This window comes from Cupressus sempervirens, chromosome 7 (assembly GCF_028749045.1).
Source record: "Cupressus sempervirens isolate cs-2001-9-10 chromosome 7, ASM2874904v1, whole genome shotgun sequence".
Lineage (NCBI taxonomy): Eukaryota > Viridiplantae > Streptophyta > Pinopsida > Cupressales > Cupressaceae > Cupressus > Cupressus sempervirens.
In genome coordinates this window covers 194,066,049-194,085,510 of record NC_143124.1, presented here as the reverse complement: position 1 = coordinate 194,085,510, position 19,462 = coordinate 194,066,049, and the positions used below count along the sequence as shown (strand labels likewise).

General features: G+C 32.7%; 1 long non-coding RNA gene across 6 annotated transcripts; it reads right to left on the bottom strand.

Annotated features, from left to right (window-relative positions):
- Positions 1-6,619: 6,619 nt before the first annotated feature.
- On the bottom strand, positions 6,620-19,245 carry LOC149546157 (uncharacterized). Of its 6 annotated transcripts, none has more exons than XR_016354325.1 (5): positions 19,039-19,245; positions 18,748-18,795; positions 18,386-18,550; positions 14,905-14,975; positions 6,620-6,960 (listed from the first exon to the last, which is right to left on the bottom strand). It is a non-coding gene; the product is annotated as an uncharacterized LOC149546157 (long non-coding RNA). The 6 variants fall into 6 exon arrangements; XR_016354324.1 differs by having other exon boundaries at positions 6,620-6,963; positions 19,039-19,206; XR_016354329.1 differs by lacking the exon at positions 18,386-18,550 and having other exon boundaries at positions 6,620-6,963; positions 19,039-19,190.
- Positions 19,246-19,462: the final 217 nt, after the last annotated feature.

Here is a 19,462-nt window from a genome sequence, read left to right as displayed (position 1 = left end):
CTATTTACTCTAAGAACAAAGGTCACTATACTGAATTTAGTTGAATGTAATGATTTTTTTTACAATGCTTATGTTAATAGGTCTACAAACTTACTATTTTGTGTATTTCAAAAACTAAAAGGCATTAGATTGTTGTCATTTAGTTTGGTTTCCTAATTTGTAAAGGTAGTATGCATGATTTTGTAGAGTTTATAATTATAATTAAATATTAGGTCAAGTGTTCAAAATTTCATAAAGATATATAATATTATAAGAGAGAAAACTTTTAATAAAACCAAAAACAGGGGGTTAACCAACTTAATACAACCAAATCACTCAATCAAAATGAGAACCGGTAGGCCAAAATAAATACCAAGACAAAATCAAGCAAATGTTAACCTTCGGAAATCTGATGTGTTAACCCTCAGCAAAGCACAACTGAGTCCCTTGGCGAAATAAAAAAAATTGTAGGGCACTGCCTAAATGTTAACCATTGGTCCAACATATTAACCCACTGTGACGATTAAGAAATTTTCCAAACTAAGAACAAAAATAGAGGTTGCTACTCTATTTTTCCAAACATCCAAATACATAGTGGAATAAAGAAAAAATGGAGACAACACAAACACAAGAGGTAGAGATATTCAAGTTTTCTTTCTTTCTTTCTATTATACTTAAATCAAATATTACAAATCTAGAATATATAGTCTCATATTGTTTCACCAATCATTTTTTCATATTGTTGTAGTTTGTTTCAGTTTGCTTTCTTTAATCATGGTCTATGAAATATTTCCCATCGTAGTTTTTGCAATAAATCACACTACCCATGCATGTTTTATTTTTTGCATGAATGTGTTTCTCTATTTGTTTAGTTAATTATTTAAGGGATTAAGAGTGAAATCTATGGTGATTGTAGGCTGTTCAAATAATATGTACTTTCTATAATTTTAAATATGTATCAAAAAAAAATCTAGGCTCTAATCAAAGCATGTTGCAATAAAAAAAATTATTTTCAAATACAAACAAAATAGAGTATTTCTCTATGTAAAAGTAGATTTGTTTATTATTTTTTGTGCATTTAATTTCCTTTATTTTTCTAATTATTTTTGTTTGATTTTATACATTTGGTATTAGAGCATCCAGACTATGAAGATTCCAACATGGTAAATAACATGCAAACATAGTTTGATGGAATTGATTACCAATATTTTTCAATCAAGATGAATACATATTGATATGTAAAGACTTATGGGAGATCATTGAATCTGGGTAGGAGAAGCCTTAGAATTGGAATAATTTCCAAGATAATGATAGGAGATAGGAGAAAGGAGTTGAAAAGAAGAATGCAGTGGTTTTGTTTTACATTCAAATAGATCTTGATAAGAGCTTGTTTCCAAGAATTATTGATGCATATACAACAAAGGAGGACTAGAAGACTCCAAAAGGTTCTTACCATGACAATGATCAGACTCAGGTTGGAAATATAAAAACCTTAAAAGGAAAATATGATAATTTCAAGATAAAGGAAACTATGAATGTGGGAGACTTTTGTGTAAGAGTCAAGGATGTGGTTAATAAAATGGCCACATTAGCTGAACCTATAAGTCAAGAGCATGTCATACAAAAGGTATTGAGATCTCTAATCCCAAGATGGTATACTATAGAATTCATTACAGAAGAAAGAAAAGATTTAGTCATCTTGGTGTTAGGATTAACTATGGACATAAAAATAAATTACATGCAAATATAACCAATATCAAAAAATAATAAATTACGTAGAAGAGAACACAAGACATAAAGATTTAAGATGGGTCACCCAATCCCTGGGCTACATGCACCAATAGCAAGTCCAATATTATTATTATCTTGTGATTACAATTCGCCACCCCTACAGCTCAATAATGCCACAAGAAGGTACAATCTCATCATACATCTTGAAATCCCTAACCCTATGCCATTTTCTCCAAGTATTTTGTCACTTACAAAATTAGGACTATAATAAGTCATCCAATAGAAAAATAATAGCCAACCATTTTACAACATTAAATTCATTTTTGGTGCACTTGGTGCTGCCCACAAAAAAATCCTGTTGACCCCACCCTATACTACAACATGGAGCACACTTGGGACACTTCCCTAGGACCTCAAAAGGGGCACTGCCTCTTGACCCTATATTGGGGGCACTACACTGAAAACCATGCAATAATAATCTGGGGGAAATCGGGCATAATAGAGGAGGAAAATTAACCTTTGTGTCTAACAAGGATCTACATCACAACACCTAGAGTATGATTAGTTGGTTGGATCTCTTGTGTCACATGAGGATAGATTGAGGGACACTGCTACCAGCATTAATGAGAATACATTTTCTTCCCAATTAAAAATTTCAAAGCATCATGGTGCTAGTAGAAGCAATAATAATAATAAATGCTTAGGAAGGGCCCAAAATCATAATTATTCAAGAGGAAAAGGAGTGCTCAAGGAGGAAACTGCCGAGGTTGAGTGGATTTGATAAGAGAAACATTCAATGTTATCATTGCAATAGGTATGGACACTTTGAGAAAGAGTGTAGACTAAAATTAAGTAATAATAATGCTAATTATGTTCAACAAGTTGAAGATCCATCCTCAAATAAATTGTTTTTGTGTCTTGGCAAAGCTGAAACTAATGTGAATGATGTTTGGTATTTGGATTTTGGGTGCTCTAATAACATGGTTCGTAAATATTTTCAAAGCTTAATGATGATTTTAGATCCAATATTACTCTTGTTAATAACAATATAGTGGAGGTTTCAACCAAATGAGCCATGAATTTCTAAACAAAAAAAGGTACAATTAATATTCATGATATATATTATACTAAAAAATTGAAGCACAATTTATTGAATGTTAGGCACCTACATGAGAAAAATTATAGAGTTATATTTGAGAATATAACATGCTATCTATGATAAGAATTAGCGAAATAAAGTGATTATAGTTGCTCATATGACAAAGACTAGAATGTTTCATTTGAAGTTTGGTAAAAATGACAATCACCTTGTTGATATGGCTTATGAGGATAAAATTTGGTTGTGACATCTCAAGTATGGCTATTTAAATTTCAATAGTTTGATGCTTCTAACCTAAAATACCTTGGTTCTTGGATTGCCTTTAAGGGCATAAAAAAAATTGTGAAGGATGTGCAAAAGGAAAGAATGCAAGGGAATTATTGCAAAAAGACAATGCATTGAGGGCCCATAACCCACTTTAGCTTATTCACTCAGATATGTGTGGTCCTATGGAAATAGAAAGCTTGGGTAAGTTTTCATATTTCTTTACTTTTATTGATGATTACCCATAGCTATGTTGAGTGTATTTTTTGAAGACTAGGGATGAACCTCTTGACACTTCAAGAGGTTTAAGGCCCATATAGAGAATGAAAAGGGAGCACAATCAAATGCTTAAGAATAGATTGTAAAGAAGAGTTTTTCTATTAAAAAAATCAGAATTTTTGTGAGATGAATGGGATAAAAAAGAAACTCACAATTGCATACACACCTCAATGGAATGGAGTGGCTAAAAAGAAAAATTGTAAGGTATTCAAAATGATACAAAGAATGTTACAAACCAAGGGTTTGAACAATTCTTCTTAGGTTGATTCAGTTGCTACAATAGTTTGTATTCTCAACAAGAGTCCTAATGTAAATCATTTTAAATTTTTTGGTTGTTTGGCTTATGTTCATATCTCTGATTGGAATAAACATAAGGTAGATGGTAAAAGTGAATCATGCAGTTTTGTGGGTTATAGTGATGAAAGAAAGGCTTATAGGTTGTATATTCATAATACTAATATGTTTTTTGGTTCAAGAGATGTGATTTTTAATGAAGCATGAGTTTATGGTCGTCAAAAAGGTTATGTTAGAAAGCCTAAATATATTTGAAATGATGATATTATTGCTAATAATGATAATGAGTAGCCAACTAATAGATTTATGTCAAGGTCTCTAAGCCCACCATGCAATCCCTCATCAATTTCAAGTGCAAGTCCATCCTCAAGTCCAAGTCCTACAAGAAAGGTAAGAATATTAAGTGATATTTATTAATATTTATTAGATCTATCAAAATTAAGCACATGAAAAAGATCCAATAAGTGAGATAGTAAATTTTGTATTACTTTCCAAAGCTGATTTTAAACTATCGGGTTTTGAAGGTGTGTGTACTAATGAGCTTTGGATGCAAACAATGAATGAAAATATGCATTTCATTCATAGGAATAAGACACAAGAGCTTGTAGAGCTTTCACATGAGGAGAAGAAGATTGGGACAAAATGGGTCTAAGAAATTAAGTATAATAGTGTTGGGAGTGTTGAAAGATACAAGGCAAGATTGGTTGCTAAAGGTTTCACTCAAAGGTATGACATTGATTATGAATAAACTTTTGCACTAGTAGAAAGAGAAGAGACTATTAAGATGCTAATCTCTCTAGTAGCTCAAAAGAAATGGATTATCCATCACATAGATGTCAAAAATGCCTTCTCAGATGGGTACTTCTCAAGGTTTTGACATTCAAGGCAAAGAAGATCATATGGACAACTTGAAGAATGTTTTCTATGGCCTCAAGAAAGCACCATGTGCATGGTTTGTAAGGAGTGATGGATATTTTTAACACAATGGCTTCCAAAGGAGTAAGAATGCACCTACAATTTACTACAAACAAAAAGGTAATGATATTATCATTGTGAGTTTGTATGTTGACAGTTTGTTATATAATTTGGATAGTTCAAATATAAAAAAATTAATTCAAATTTGCTATGATAAATAAATTTGAGATGAATGATTTAGGCCGCATGAAGTATTTTCTTAGCATGGAGGTTTATCAAGGTAAAGAAAAAATATTTATTTTCTAAACAAAGTATGAAAATGACATGTTGAAGAAGTTTGATATGGCTGATTGAAAACCTCTTTCCACCCCAATTTTTTAAGAAGTTACATAGTGTCAAAATGATGATGCTGAAATTACTAATGAGACATCATAAAGAGGCACTATTACAAGTTTGATACTTTTGACTCACACAAGGTTTGCTATTGCATATTTAGTTTCGTTGGTTTCAAGGTATATGCCAAAACCATCAGAGGAACATATGAAGGAAGCCAAGAGAATTTTGAGATATGTCAAAAGCACTATAGATTTTGGCATTCACTATTTTTCTTAATTATTTGAGCTTGCTGGTTTTAGTGACTAAGATTGGGGAGGTAGTTTGGATGATTGGAAATCTACATCTAGTAATTGTTTTTCCTTGGGCTCTAATTTAATCACATGGAATTCAAATAAGCAAATTATAATTTATCTCTTTTCTACAGAAGTGGAATATGTTGCACTCACTTCAGCAGACTCACAAGCTTTATGGCTCAGAAATCTTCTTGAAAAAATTGGTGAGATACATATTTTTTGTGACAAGATTAGTGCCATTAAATTGGCCAAGAATCTAGTATATCATAGCAAGACAACTCCACTCCAACTCCATCATCACCATTTTTATTAACTCCAACTGCATGCAGTAGTTTGTTTCAGTTTGTTTTCTTTTATCATGGTCTATGCAACATTATCCACTTTAGTTTCTGCCATAAATCACGCTACACATGCATATGTTATGCTGTGCATGAATGCATCGCTGTGTTTGTTTAGTTAGTTCTTTCAAGGATTAGATCTGAAGTCAAATGAGATTTACTTTGTATTATTTTAAGGATAGGTCAAAAAATAAATCTGGGCTCTAATCAGAGTATGCTGCAATTTGAAGTTTTAATTCGCAGCTCCAAACAAATCAGAGTATTTCTGTGTGGAAATAGAGTACTTTATTATTTGCCGTGCATTCAAATTCCTTTATTTTTCTTACTGCTGCTGTTTGAGTTTCTGCAGATCTTAAAGGGAAAATGGGAGGTAAATAGCTCTGGCTATTGATGCCCCTGATGTGGAATTTATCAAATAGCAGAGGGTAGCAGAGGCATGAAATGGGAGCCTAGATCAGCGAGTGTCGCTGGAGTAGATCAGCTCTCCAAAGTTGAAGAAGATTGGAGTGGAGGAGTTGAGACAATTGGCGAGATTGGATCTGTTAGATGCCTTAAAAAGATGGACAGAGAAAATCCCTCGAGACATCATTTTGACCAGGGAGCTTCTGCGAGTTGGGAACTTGAAGCGTACAAGAGCATACTGCTGCCTACTTTTGTCACTGAAGATAGAGCTTACAATCGCATAAAAGAAAATCCTTATATTAGAGAACAACCAGTATATATAAATCTCTCTAATTCCTGAAAACTCACAGATCAAAATCTGCTAACAAAGACGAAGGCACTCGGATCTCGAATTGCTATTTCATATGAGAGAATTGCGACAGTGCAGCACGATGATCCATTAATGGGAACAAACATCTGTTGTTTCCAATTGGCAAAGACCAACAGTCAAGAAGCAATGTTTCGATGAAGTTATTAGAATGACTGAATTAGTGTCTCGTAATGTTGTTCTTTAATTTAAATTTGATATCAGCACTATCAACTCCATATATTAAATAATCAAAGAGTGTTATATCTATGTATCCTTCATTAAAATCCCTCTTTTAACTCATTTTCTATGATTTTTTTTAATGAATAGACTTTTCTATTAATTTGTAATGTTAAGATACATATTCACAAAAGAAGGGGCTGGGGATACAAGATCACCCCATGAGTTCAAAAGGCACAAGGCTGGATTAACAACTATTCATCAAAAAGAATTGTTTAAAGAAAAGCATAAAGCCATAAGCAACGAGAGCAGTGCTAGCCAAAGGAGGGTCTTTATTATCAAAACCCTAGAAGTCCTTGGGGTTAGTGGTTAGCTTAGGTAGAGCCTAACCATCAGCAGCAGTATCATCATCATCATCTTTATCTCTCTCAGGCCTGGACGGGGAGCAAAAAAGCTTCAACAAATCAAAGCTCGTATCCACTCAACAAACTCTTTGAAAGCAAACTGCTGAAATCACAAATAACAACACTGTGATGAATCAACAAAATAAATAGAAAAAGGAAAAGTTGAACATAATTGAGCATTGAATTATGTGTTTACTTGAACAATATGTAGCGTTTATTAACAAAACCTTTGAAATAAAACTTCTTGCAGTTGAAAGCCTTAGGGCCCATTTGACAAGCAGAATAGGAATACCTATTTCAGGTATGTTATTCCAGGAACACAAAATTGGAATACTTATTCCTCGTCTCTATTTGGTTCACCTAGAATTTGATAGGGAATATGTATAATCTTTGTTTAGTTGTGCAAAAGACGAATTGGAATAAGATTATTTTTTATTGTTAATTTTTTTTTTTTTTCATTATAAATTTGAGAATGAGTTATATTACTTTACAAATTATTTTTTATGTTTTTCAATTTTTAGAGTTAAGTTAAAATATGGAATTATTATTTTTTAATTAGAAACAATCAATTGAAATAGAAATAAAACTAGTATAATTTATTTATTATTTTAATAGAATTAGTCACCACAATATGATCAGAAACAAGTTCCAAAACAAAATAGTCAAATCATTATTAAATATGTCCACCATTTCTATTCAAAATCATAAAATAAATTACAATGTACAATAGTTGCTTTGACTTTTAACTGCATTTACACATATGGTCCCAAAAGACTAATAAGATTGAAACAATTATAATTCCCAACACACCTCAAAGAAACATGTTTTCACTCTCTTAGACCTTGCACAACTTAAAATCAGTACTTTCATGTGCTACGGATTTAGCTATGATAGATGTGGGGCAGACATTATCGACTCATTGAAAGAAATTACAACCACTATCCCAATTAGTAGTGTCCACACAATTAGTTGATACAATCTAAATTAGTAGTGTCAACAACAATTAGTTGATACAAAAAATGTAAACATAAAACTTAAATTAGTAATAACCTTTTTTCTATTTCAACAACAATAGAAATTACATTCTGGATTATTTGTTGTGTGTGAGGTCTTCAGTACAACATGGCTAAAACCACATTCACACATTGGCAAATTTAAATCCATCAAACCTATATAAAATATGAACAAATACAAATAAAATGAAACATTCAATTAGTGAGATATATTATTTTATATACATTCATTATAGAAGAATCCAATTTATAAAATGATAATGATCTCAACTAAATCTTTTATATGATGATTTGAACTTTTTCTACTGTGTTATACTTTAGTAGTAAATACTCTAGGCTTTGATGTAGTTTTGATTATACCAAGTGTTCTAATGATTTCAACCATTTCATTTTGGTCACTATTGTAAGCTATAGGGTAGTGTTGTTCTAATTCTATAGGGTAGCGTTGTTCATTGTTAATAGACCTGTCATGCCCTAAGTTGCAAAATGGAATAGCCGAAGTGTGACTTGGTGAAGACTGTCTACATTTTCCTTGTAGATTTCTCATTGAAACATAAACTATTGAGCTAGATAGGATTGTATTTAAACTTTAAAAAGGAGAAAAAATAAGGGATAATTTAACTGATAAGTGTGCTGAAATTTCATATAGATACATCAAGGCTTCATGGGGTGACAAAAATAATCAAGCAACTTGTGATTTTCTTTTGAGCTTAGAGCCATGAAGAAAATAAATTATGGGAGATCAAGAAACCAGTTATGTGCACTCCATATCTCTTACATCTATCAACAAATATTGGGTGACTATAAGCCCTATGATTCACTAAATCTAGCATTATGAAGGTGCATCAACAGTCATCATGGTATGAGTGTTAATAATTTTGTAATGACACAAACTATTATTATTGCATCTATGATACTTAATGATAAACTACATCTTTAAAGTGGCACTATGATAATGCTCCAAATTTGGAAATGCTAGCTATTAATATGTTTGCTACAAGGTTTTGTTGTAAGCTACAAGTTTGTTGTAAGCTATAGGATTGTTGTGTTTTTGGACAATGGATGATGGCATACATATATTCAACATCTACATAAATGAATCCATAAAACTATTACAATATCAAAATGACATTAAACTTAAATAGATTTCAAAAATAAATTACAATATCCTATTGGGATCAGCAGTTCAATACAAAAGTATGACAACATCTTTCAATTTGAAAGAAAAAAAACTGACATTTAAATGTTTGTTTCAAATAAAACCATTACAATCCTCCAAATTTATATCTAATATAATCTTTCCTCACTGATTCATCCATCTCTAAGAACCAAATAGCTCTTGTTGGTTCTTGCATAAAATTATGAAATGTGATAGTCATAGTCTCTTGACTGATTTTGGGGATGGCTTTCAAGGCAACAAACAAATCTGCAATATCTTTCCTAGTATCTTCTTTATCAAATTTGATGGTGTGTGACTTATTGATTCCCTCCTGTATCTCATGGATGCTTTAAGATATTACATCCAAAGAAGTGGACATGTTTTTCTTCCTCCTCTTTGGCCTCCATGTCATTGGTGTTGAAGGAATGTTTGTAATGGACGTATTGGGCTGATTTGACTGAAGGAAATCTTCATCCAAATTAGTAGCACCATTCATAGGTGTATTTAAATCATCATCATCATCCAAATCAACAAAATCATCATAAAGGTTACTATCTTCAACATCTTGTGGTGTTCTAGCTACATTTCCTTCCACCATGTCATTCCCCACAATGACTGCTAGATCATTAAAGTAGTTGAATGGTTGCCTCCTATACACTTTTGCAATCCTAAGTTCTTTTCTCTATACATGTTTCCAAAATTAAATTATTAGATATTTTTATCACATTAGTATTGAAAAAAACTTTGAAGAGGATGTTACCTTCAGAAGTTCATCCCATATACTGTCCTCAACATCCACACATTGAGTTATCTCATTCCAAGAAAATTCAGTTGTATTTCATAGATCTTTCATTATTTTATACCCCGTCTTCCATGTTTTCAACATTTTTTTTTTAAATTTTCCTTTCCAAGGTTCAATTTCAACTCTTGATTGAATCTCCTCTCGATAGTAGTTCGTGCTTCTCTATGAAAACCTCCTTCAAATTTTCTTCCTAGATTGACTTCTTCAAGGAGAAAATCCAAGAGTTTTCTCTCCATTTCTCTAGTCCATACAACTTTTGAAATTCTAGAAGAAGCTAAAGTAGGAGTTGCAATAGGTGTAACAATAGGGGTAAATATTGACCTCTTCATGTATTCTCATCAAAAGATTTGTGAAAGACATATTTCTACAATAAGTAGCTGTTATATTGCTGGAAAACTTCCAAAAAATAAAAGTGCACAGTATATATTGTTGACAAGAACTAAAAATATTGTACCATACTAAATATTTAAAGCACTAACACTATGGGAATCATTTGTCACTGTGGCTAAAAGAAATGTGTTCCCTATGGGAATCCATTGCAGCATTATTAAAAAAAACAAATGTGGTATTGATCAGATAAAAAAGTGCAGAAGATTAGAAGTAATGAATTAAGCTAGTGGAAATGGTGATCAAGGTGTCAATAATCAAAGAGCTAGCACTTTTCAAATTCAGCTTCTACATTGACATCAAAAAAGAGAGAATAAAAGAAGGACATGGTCGACATGGAGATCGGGAAGTGGATACAACGAGTTTATCAAAAAAAGTCCACTCCATCCCACTAAGTCTCAACAACAAAGGAAGACTAATGGCAATGCTCGAGATGAGCAGGGAAAAAAAATGCCCTCAACAATATAGATCCCATCAGCATATATGTATCCAGTTGTAAGCCCTCCCATAGTAAAAAAATTCCAATTAATTGTCCCAAATGGGAAGCCTGTTGATTAGGAAGTTTAGGAATGCCCTCAATTGACATTATCAGAAGGTGGACTCTTGCTGATGAGAAACCATTTTAGACACAAACTAGAAAAGCCAATAGAGAGCACTAAATTTTAAACAAGAAGACTCCAGAAAGAAATAATAGAAAATACTTATATCAAACCCAAATTAATAATAGAGATAACATAACAAGCAACTCCAACATAAAAGAAACTCCAACAAAGCCACTGTCATAGTTTTGCAGCACGTTGAATCACTGTTTTTACAGGAAGGAAACATCAAATGTGAAGATAATTAGATTGTAATTCAAGTATTAACCCTATTGTAATCATCAACTCGTAATACTCATCTTTTATCTAAAAAATCACAGAGCAAATATATGCTTAATATCTTCAAATTTTTTATTTAGAACTTGTCATACAATGATCTAATATTAGAGAAGGAAATCCAATTTAGTTGGATACATTTTCTAACAATATTTTGCATCATCAAGAAGAGGGAAGTAATATTTCATTGAGGTGAGAGCACCAACTTCTAACATATTTTATCTTTAAAATCATAGAAGAATTGATAGTAACATGTTTAATTTTTTGGCTCATACATGTTGCCTCTCAATTTCTTGCTCATGTTGTTGTTGTTATTAACATAGTCAAGTGCAAAAGATATAGATCTTAATGGCTAGCATCTATTTTGCAAAAGCAATAGCTTCATACTATCAACAACAAGGGAAGATGACTCAAGAATTTGAAGAAATGAGTATTAAGGTGTCAATTCACAGGTATATTAATGCTTCTTTCACTACTTAAGATTTCATGTCAATGTGTATTCCATCAACATTATCAATGATAGATCTGTAGAAGGGTTTTGTGCTTTTATTTATTTTTCAAAATGATGTCATGTTAATGTATATTCCATTGATGGCATTCTCATAGTGTTTGGAGAGAGTGGATGGAGGGGATGATAAAAGAGAAATGATGATTGCAATATGGATATGTATCTTAGCCAACTTCCTTCTCTGTATTGGGAAAATATATGCACTAGTAAGTAGTGGATCTTTGGCTATCATTGCTTCCATAATGGACTCTTTTCTTAATGTATTGTGTGAGTGGATTCTCTAGTTGACTACAAGTTTATTGAAGAGATACCATTGGTAAGTCTTATCTTTCACTTATTTCTCAGTTGTTGAGAGATTTATACTTTCTAAGGAATTGACTATATTACTTATGATTGTAAAAGAGTCCAATGACAATAAACAATTGTAAACATCAATAGAAATGTATAAGACAATTGTGAGCATAACCATATAGAGTGTCATTTGCATTCAACAACTAGTAAAGCACATGGAAAGATTAATTGCATATAGTCAAATCAAATGCAGCATTATCTGTAACAAGCATATTAAAAGAATTAATATCTACAACTTATATGCAAAAAAATATATACTATTATCAAATAATATTGTACATAGAAAGAAAGAAGCCATTATTTGTGCTCTTCTACTTTTTAACTATCATCCCAATAGTTAAAAATGGTCCAACCAGTAGATTTACATGACACCTTGTATAAGATCCTAAAAAATCTCAAAAAATTATGAAAATTAATTGAATCAGTTCAATCAAAACTCTTGTGAATTGTGAATTGTGATAGGTCTATAACAGTGATCAAAATAAGAAAAAATGATGAAAACACAATGGACAGAGATAATCCAATATGTATAATACAAAATTCAAAACTACAACCAACCATTTTCTTAATCCAAAAATAGTTGAATTGTATATCGGAATGAATGAAAATTGTACATAAAGTGTCAATGTTTTATTCTAGCTAATCAAAATTGAAGTAGAAAGTGTCAATGTGAGTAAAATGAACAACTAATGTCGAGATCTATCGTCCTCCCACATCCTTTCTACTATTTCATCTCAAAAATTTCCCCAATCATCTCTATCTCATTGAGTCATCCCAAAAGTCTCGAGAATTAGGACATTTATCCCATCATGATCAATGTCCTCTTCAATTTCCACATCAGGTGGAACACCATCCTCTATCATAATGAAATTGTGTAGTATGAAACATGCTAACATGATCTTTGTTTAAGTCATGATACTATAAGATGTTGCATGCCTCAAGATAGGAAAACTTTGCTTCAAAATACCAAATGTGTGCTCAATCACATTCCAAAGAGAGGAGTGTCAATGGTTAAATAGATCATGGGCACTGTTGAATAGGTTTTCTTTGGAAAACTCTTTTAGGTGGTATCACGTACATTGATAAAGGGACAGAAATTCAGGAACATTAGGATAGCCAACATCAACTAAATAAAATTTTCCTATACCAATGAAGAATAACTATTATGATTGAACTAAAAAAACAATATGGTTTATAGTAATGACTACATAGTCATTATAAATATTATTTAATATACCAAGGGGGACTATTAGTGGATCTGCCCTTGATAGAGCTAAAGCAAGATGACTATCTGCAATTGAACCTTCCCAACTAGTAAGAACATATTGAAACTTGTCGACAAAGGAACAAACACCCATTAGATTTTGTGAGGGGTTGCATTTTCTATCGCAATATTTTTCTTGGTTTTCGACCTCAATGATAGTTGGTATATGGGTCCCATCAATTGCTCCAACACAATCCTAGAACACTAAAAATATTACAGTCAAATACGTAACAATATACTCAGGCAAAAAAGTACATGTCAGTAGGAGATTTACCTTGAACTATGGATCAAAATGATCCTTCCCAAGAATTTCTAAAGGGGTAGTTGGAGAAGGGGGCAAAAAATAATTTCCATGGAACAATATGATTGCCTTGAAGACCTTGTGGATGTAGGGACTCACAGCCTCTCCTAAGTAACCAAAGTTATGGCCAATCTTATGGTTCCTTAGATTGTGGCCAAGGGTATATAGGAACATGACTAGTTGTTCTTCCAATTTCATGTTTATAGTATCTTTAATAATCCCTCTCTCCCTTAGAATATTGGCGAGTTTGAAGAAAGCTCCTCTAGTCATGCATACTTGGTCATTGCAATCCATGTCATTGGAATACATAATATGTTTATAGAAAGGACAAGTAGCCCTTCTTCACTAGTGTGATTTTCTTCTAGCATCTTCTTAAGATGCTACTATGAATATTGCTTGGGCTACAAGCAAAACAACAAATACAGGAAAGAGCGTGATCTTCCTAACAATGCTTTCATAAACATTTATATCATTTGTAGGATCCATCAAACACCTTATAAATATGTATATAGATTTAATTTAGATATCCATATCAATAATGATGAGGAGAATGAATGAGAGGGAAAGGAAAATTTTGAAGAAAAAGGCATTTGACAAGAATAAAAGATGGAGTCCATAACCTGGGCTATGAACACCCATTGAAGCCTAAAAAATATGAAGAGATACTTGGAACTATTATTATATTATGATCTAGTATGTGAATGAGATATATGACAAATATTTTCAAGTAATATAATATGTATATGTATTTATCAGCATACACAATGTATACTGACATTTTCCATAGCAAGAGGCTACCATTGTTTGAATAGAGTTTTAGGGGACTAGTTAAAAGAAAATGTATAGTAGAGAACATTCCCGACACTACTACCAAGAGAAATACCCACTAGTCTCTACTTCATCTCAGGCAATCAAACTATTTCAAGGACTCAAATTTATTCTCAATCTCAAAATATTTTGCAACAAATATTAGGGTCATTAGTCTTGATGAAAGGACCTAACCCCTTCTAATTTGAGATATAAGAGGGACAACCTACTCATAGGAAAAAGGCATTAAAGAGGCACAATCATAAGCATTCACATCAACCTTCAACTTCAGATATAAACATATTAACTAGTCACCTAGATATCTCTCTAAATATTGTGGTGTGAGATATAATGTATCACGTCTTAGCTGAGTCATTATTGAAAAAAAATAGTTATTGCCACTATTATATAAGTTTGTAAACACATTGTTGTTCTTGTTATAAAACTATCAAGAGTAGAAAATTTACTAAAAACAAAGACAATGAACCATTGAAGACTGACTATTTAACAAAAAGCTAAAGCCCAAAACCATGGAGAAACATTACTTAAATAAAAACAAATGTTGTTTTAAACTTACAAGATTGGAAGAAACATTGGTTGTGAAGAATATTGACTTCAAAACCCTCACAAGCTCCACAAGCAAGCCACCTATATGTGAAACATCCCTAGTATCAGCACAGACTATCAAATCTAAGTTTTTTAAATAAAGGAAGGAAGACTCCAACAATTAAAAGTCCAAGAAAATTCTTACAGTTTTTTCAGAGAAATTTTTAAAACATGAAAGAATGGTTGACATTAAAGACGGCTTCCAAAGAGAAGAAATCTTTGAAGCACAACACAACTGAAACAATACCACTAACAATCGAACACAAGAAGCCACAAACAACATTAAAAGCCCAAAAATAACTTTGAACAGCTACATCATAATGTGAAGAATATCCTCTTCATCATGGAGTTTTGAACATAGATAGATACTTACAAACAACGATGTGTGGGAATAGAAGATGTTTTTCTCTATTATTTCTTATTAATTTTCTATAAAATGGCTTTAACTAATTTAAGAAAAGACCATCTATTCTATAATTCCATAGTCCTCGGTCCAAATCAGGTGAAATATACTGGATGGCAATGTGGCAGCAGGTCCAAATCTTTCAGTCTTGGCATAGAAGTGGAAAACTAAGAAAGAGCTAAAGAAATTAACTATTAGCAACTATTTGCGGCAATGGCTAGAGACTAAAACATTAATAGGATGACCAGTATCCAAGATTTATTAATCCAAGGCAAGTTTCAAAATGTATACAAGATGTATTAAAAATATGTCAAACAATTAGCATGTTTCAGAGTGCAATGTTTAATTGTAGATTGTGTCTAAGTTTCTTGCAAGAACTACTAAAAACTTCTTACTATGGCAACCAGTTTTAGCATTCTTTCCCAATGAAGAATAATGCTGAACAGCTCACAAAAATGTGAATATCGTTGTTTTTTGTTCGCAGATTTGACCACCTTCTAACAAAGGGAAACTCGTGAAATATTGAAGAACATATTTGATACATATGCTCAAAAAAGAATAAGTATGTGTTGCAAAGGGATAAATAAGTAGAAAGTTGTGGCAATGCTATCCCCAAAATTAAAGTTCAGACAGACAAGTTTTCCTTATGGGGTAGCACTACTCTATTGAATAGATTACAAGGCATATAAAATGGAGATATGACCTATATGATGTCATCACAACTCAACCATTATGTGGTAAATTTTACATATAGGAAGAAAAAGAAGTGAGTACAAAAAGTTTGCATTAACAATTAATGTGCACACTTCTATGCAAATGTCAAAATAGCTTCCAGGAACCCTTTAACACAGAGGCTCTCAGTGTTGTCATGTTGTCCAAGTAAAATAGTTAGTTTGAATGGATTCATTTTCTCTCTTAGTTTGTTGAATGGATTCATTTTCTCTATTAATTTGTTGACTAAGAATGCGAGAGTTTTTTTTTTTTGGGTTTGTAGAACGCTTTCCCATAATTGTGAATAACTACATTGGATTCATCTTCTATTTTTGCAGTGTATTGTATTTGTGGAGTGTTGAAAGAATCTCCAAATTGTGAATAATATACTTCACTGATTCTCTCTCTGTATTTGTGTGTGTGTGTAGGGTATTAGGGAAGAAACAAGAATTATGCATTTGGGAGGCATTGTGTTTATGTTAACAGCTAGCCCACCTTTGAGGATGATGGGAGCTTTGTCAATGTTGGGTGCAATTGGAGATCCTCATGAGGTATACAAGAGTAGTATTATCACAATGGCTATATTGTACTCATATGGATTTGGAAGAAGATAATAGAATAGAGGGAAATCACAAAGGGTACTTTTTGGTAGCTCGAATGTGAATGGGAGGGTGTTTAGAGGCACATGCTCATGGAGGCATCAAAAGTGCCACTCTATGGTGGTGGTAGATGAATTTGCAGGGCACTATGAAGAGAATTTTGTAGATGTTGGGAAGGTAAGACTTCAATTTTATACTCTTCAAATCTTAATCTAGTGGGTGATGATGAAACTCAGTACAAGTTACTTGGCTTGGGAATAGGCATTTTGGTATTTTGTTGACTGTTATGTGTTAGCATAGACTCATTGCCCCAATTTAGGTCTCTAGGTTTGATATACAGTTGTTTCTTCAAGTGTTCTTGAATTCATTACAAATATTTTAAGTGTATTTTTTCTCCAGTTTCCAAAATGTTGAGTGACGTTATTGCATCCTTGTAAATATGAGTGAATCAAATGTGCCCTATAATGGTAGATTATGATTTCACCACATTTATAAATTGGTACATGGTTCAAGCTCTAATATACTCCATGGAAAACTCACCACAAATCCAATGAAGTAATGGGCCACTTTTGCTATGAAGGATTGAACATGGTTGACATGCTTAGGAATGCCCCTGCCAACATTGCATGATAACCCCTGAGAAAATTTGTGATTAGTTTTATTTTTATACTATATTATTTATGGACAACTGGAATCTCTCCATCCTAACCTTAACAAGTGTAGATATTCCTATTAGTAGATTCATTTTGTTGGAGAAACTGTTCTTGACATGTGAAATTCCCTCCTCACCCAACCCTATTCTTACAATGCAGATATCTATCAAAACATATAGTTTTTTTGCAAATCATCTATAAGCCTCTAAGGCTTGTAATATACAAAACTTCAACCACCCAATTTGATTTTTCGTTAAGAGAGTTAAGGAGCATTAGAAGACCTAATCAATGTATGTTCCCTAATAAAGGCCTTTCTCTATAGTAAAGAATCCAGGAATTTTTTGCATCTCTACAGAGAGTTCTATGCATGTTTGTTAGATTTTCTAAAGATCTTATGGGTAATCTAGCATTGTCATGGCTTAATATTTTTACACAGTGAAATGGACCATCCAGATTCTAAATAGAATGGTGATCCAACATTATAAATCTATTTGTTGTAATATTATAGTAAGAATGACTATGCACCTAAATTTCAACCCTAGTTTTGAACTTATCCTATTTCAATAAAAAATGGATTATTTGGTAGTGATTTCTATAAAACTGCATGTGCAATTAAGTCTATTGTTTTGAGTTCACTTTTTGTTTTATCAAAAAGGACCAAAGCCTCTGACTTCAAGAGACACACTTGGGATTTCTTGTCTTTTACAACACTCTATGGTATATCAAGCAACAAGGGCTAATACATATGCAGATATAACAGACCATTTATCTGGAAATATAACAGACTCTCTTTGTGCCAGCTAAGAAGCTATCAGTGAGGATCCCTTGTTAAGTTGTGGGATATTAGATGTCGGAGGTTCCTTGCTTATCTACAAGTGTTATTTGCAGGGAAGAAAAGTAAAACTGTAATATTGGCTCAAGCCGTCGATATATCTCCAAATCAACTTGCTGGGGTCATTCAAAATCATCCAGGTGAACATTCATACAATTTAGAAAAATGACTCTATAGACACGAGAACATATCATAGCCATGAACATTGAAACTCAGTAACAAGCTAACAGCTTGACAGGCAGGTGGAACAAAACCTAGATGCTTCAAGTGGAATGCGCAGGTGAGGGTGCTCTCTTTGTGGAAGCCATGGCAGAGAACAATCTCTATATCCTCGGTGATATGGGAAACAGATCTGGGTCAATTGTTTTGCAAAAACAACCCAAACCATTGCCCATCTAGGCCTCCAGAGGGCTACCCACCTGGTAAAATCACAAATGTGAGATCATCCCCATTACCAGATGACAATGAAAAGGAAAGGTAGGAGGAAAAAGAAACGGAGGATTTGTGGTTAAAGGGCTGGACCAGCTTGATGGGGTTTCCATACATTAGACGCCCTGCATAACAAACCTACTATGATTGTATCAACAGCAAAAAAGAGATGATGCATAACACATACCTGCACTTGTTACTCCCACTTGCTCAGATGTCGAACCTCAGAAATGAGCTACAAAGTGTTGACAAAAAATGAAGACAGTGCATTTTGATAAAAGCTTGGTAAAAGCTTGGGCGCCAAAAAATGAGGGGTATATTTTTCACAAACTCAGAAATTTTTTATTTTTTAACAAAGTAAAAATGTGGAATTTGAATAAGTATTCCAATTTCATCTATTTATATGGAATTGAGATACTCATTTTTTTGGCATAAATGGAATACATATTCTCATTGTATGCCTATTTCCAATTCCTACCTGCTGCACTCAAATGGAGAATTCAGAAATTTCAAGAATAAACAGAGGTCTATTCCAATCATATTCTGCTTGCCAAACGGACCCTTAGTTTGTGAGGATTTCAACTCCTTATAAGGCCTACGCAAAGATTATATTTTACGTTATGAATTCCCACAAAAGCAATAGACTTCGTTGAGAAGAAAACAACCCTCGAACATGGCTGTAGACGTGTCGAAAACGAATATAATCTTTATTATCTGCCCCTCCAATAACCAAATGATCTAGATAAAGAGAATGCTTTAAGATAATATGTTGGGCCGTGTACGAAAATTCGTTTCTTTGGAGCAATGATATTAGACATGAATTGAAATATATGCTTTACGTAAAGTGGTGAAAGCATTAAAATCTCGCAGCGTCCCAATGCAAAAGACATGGTTGTGCTTAG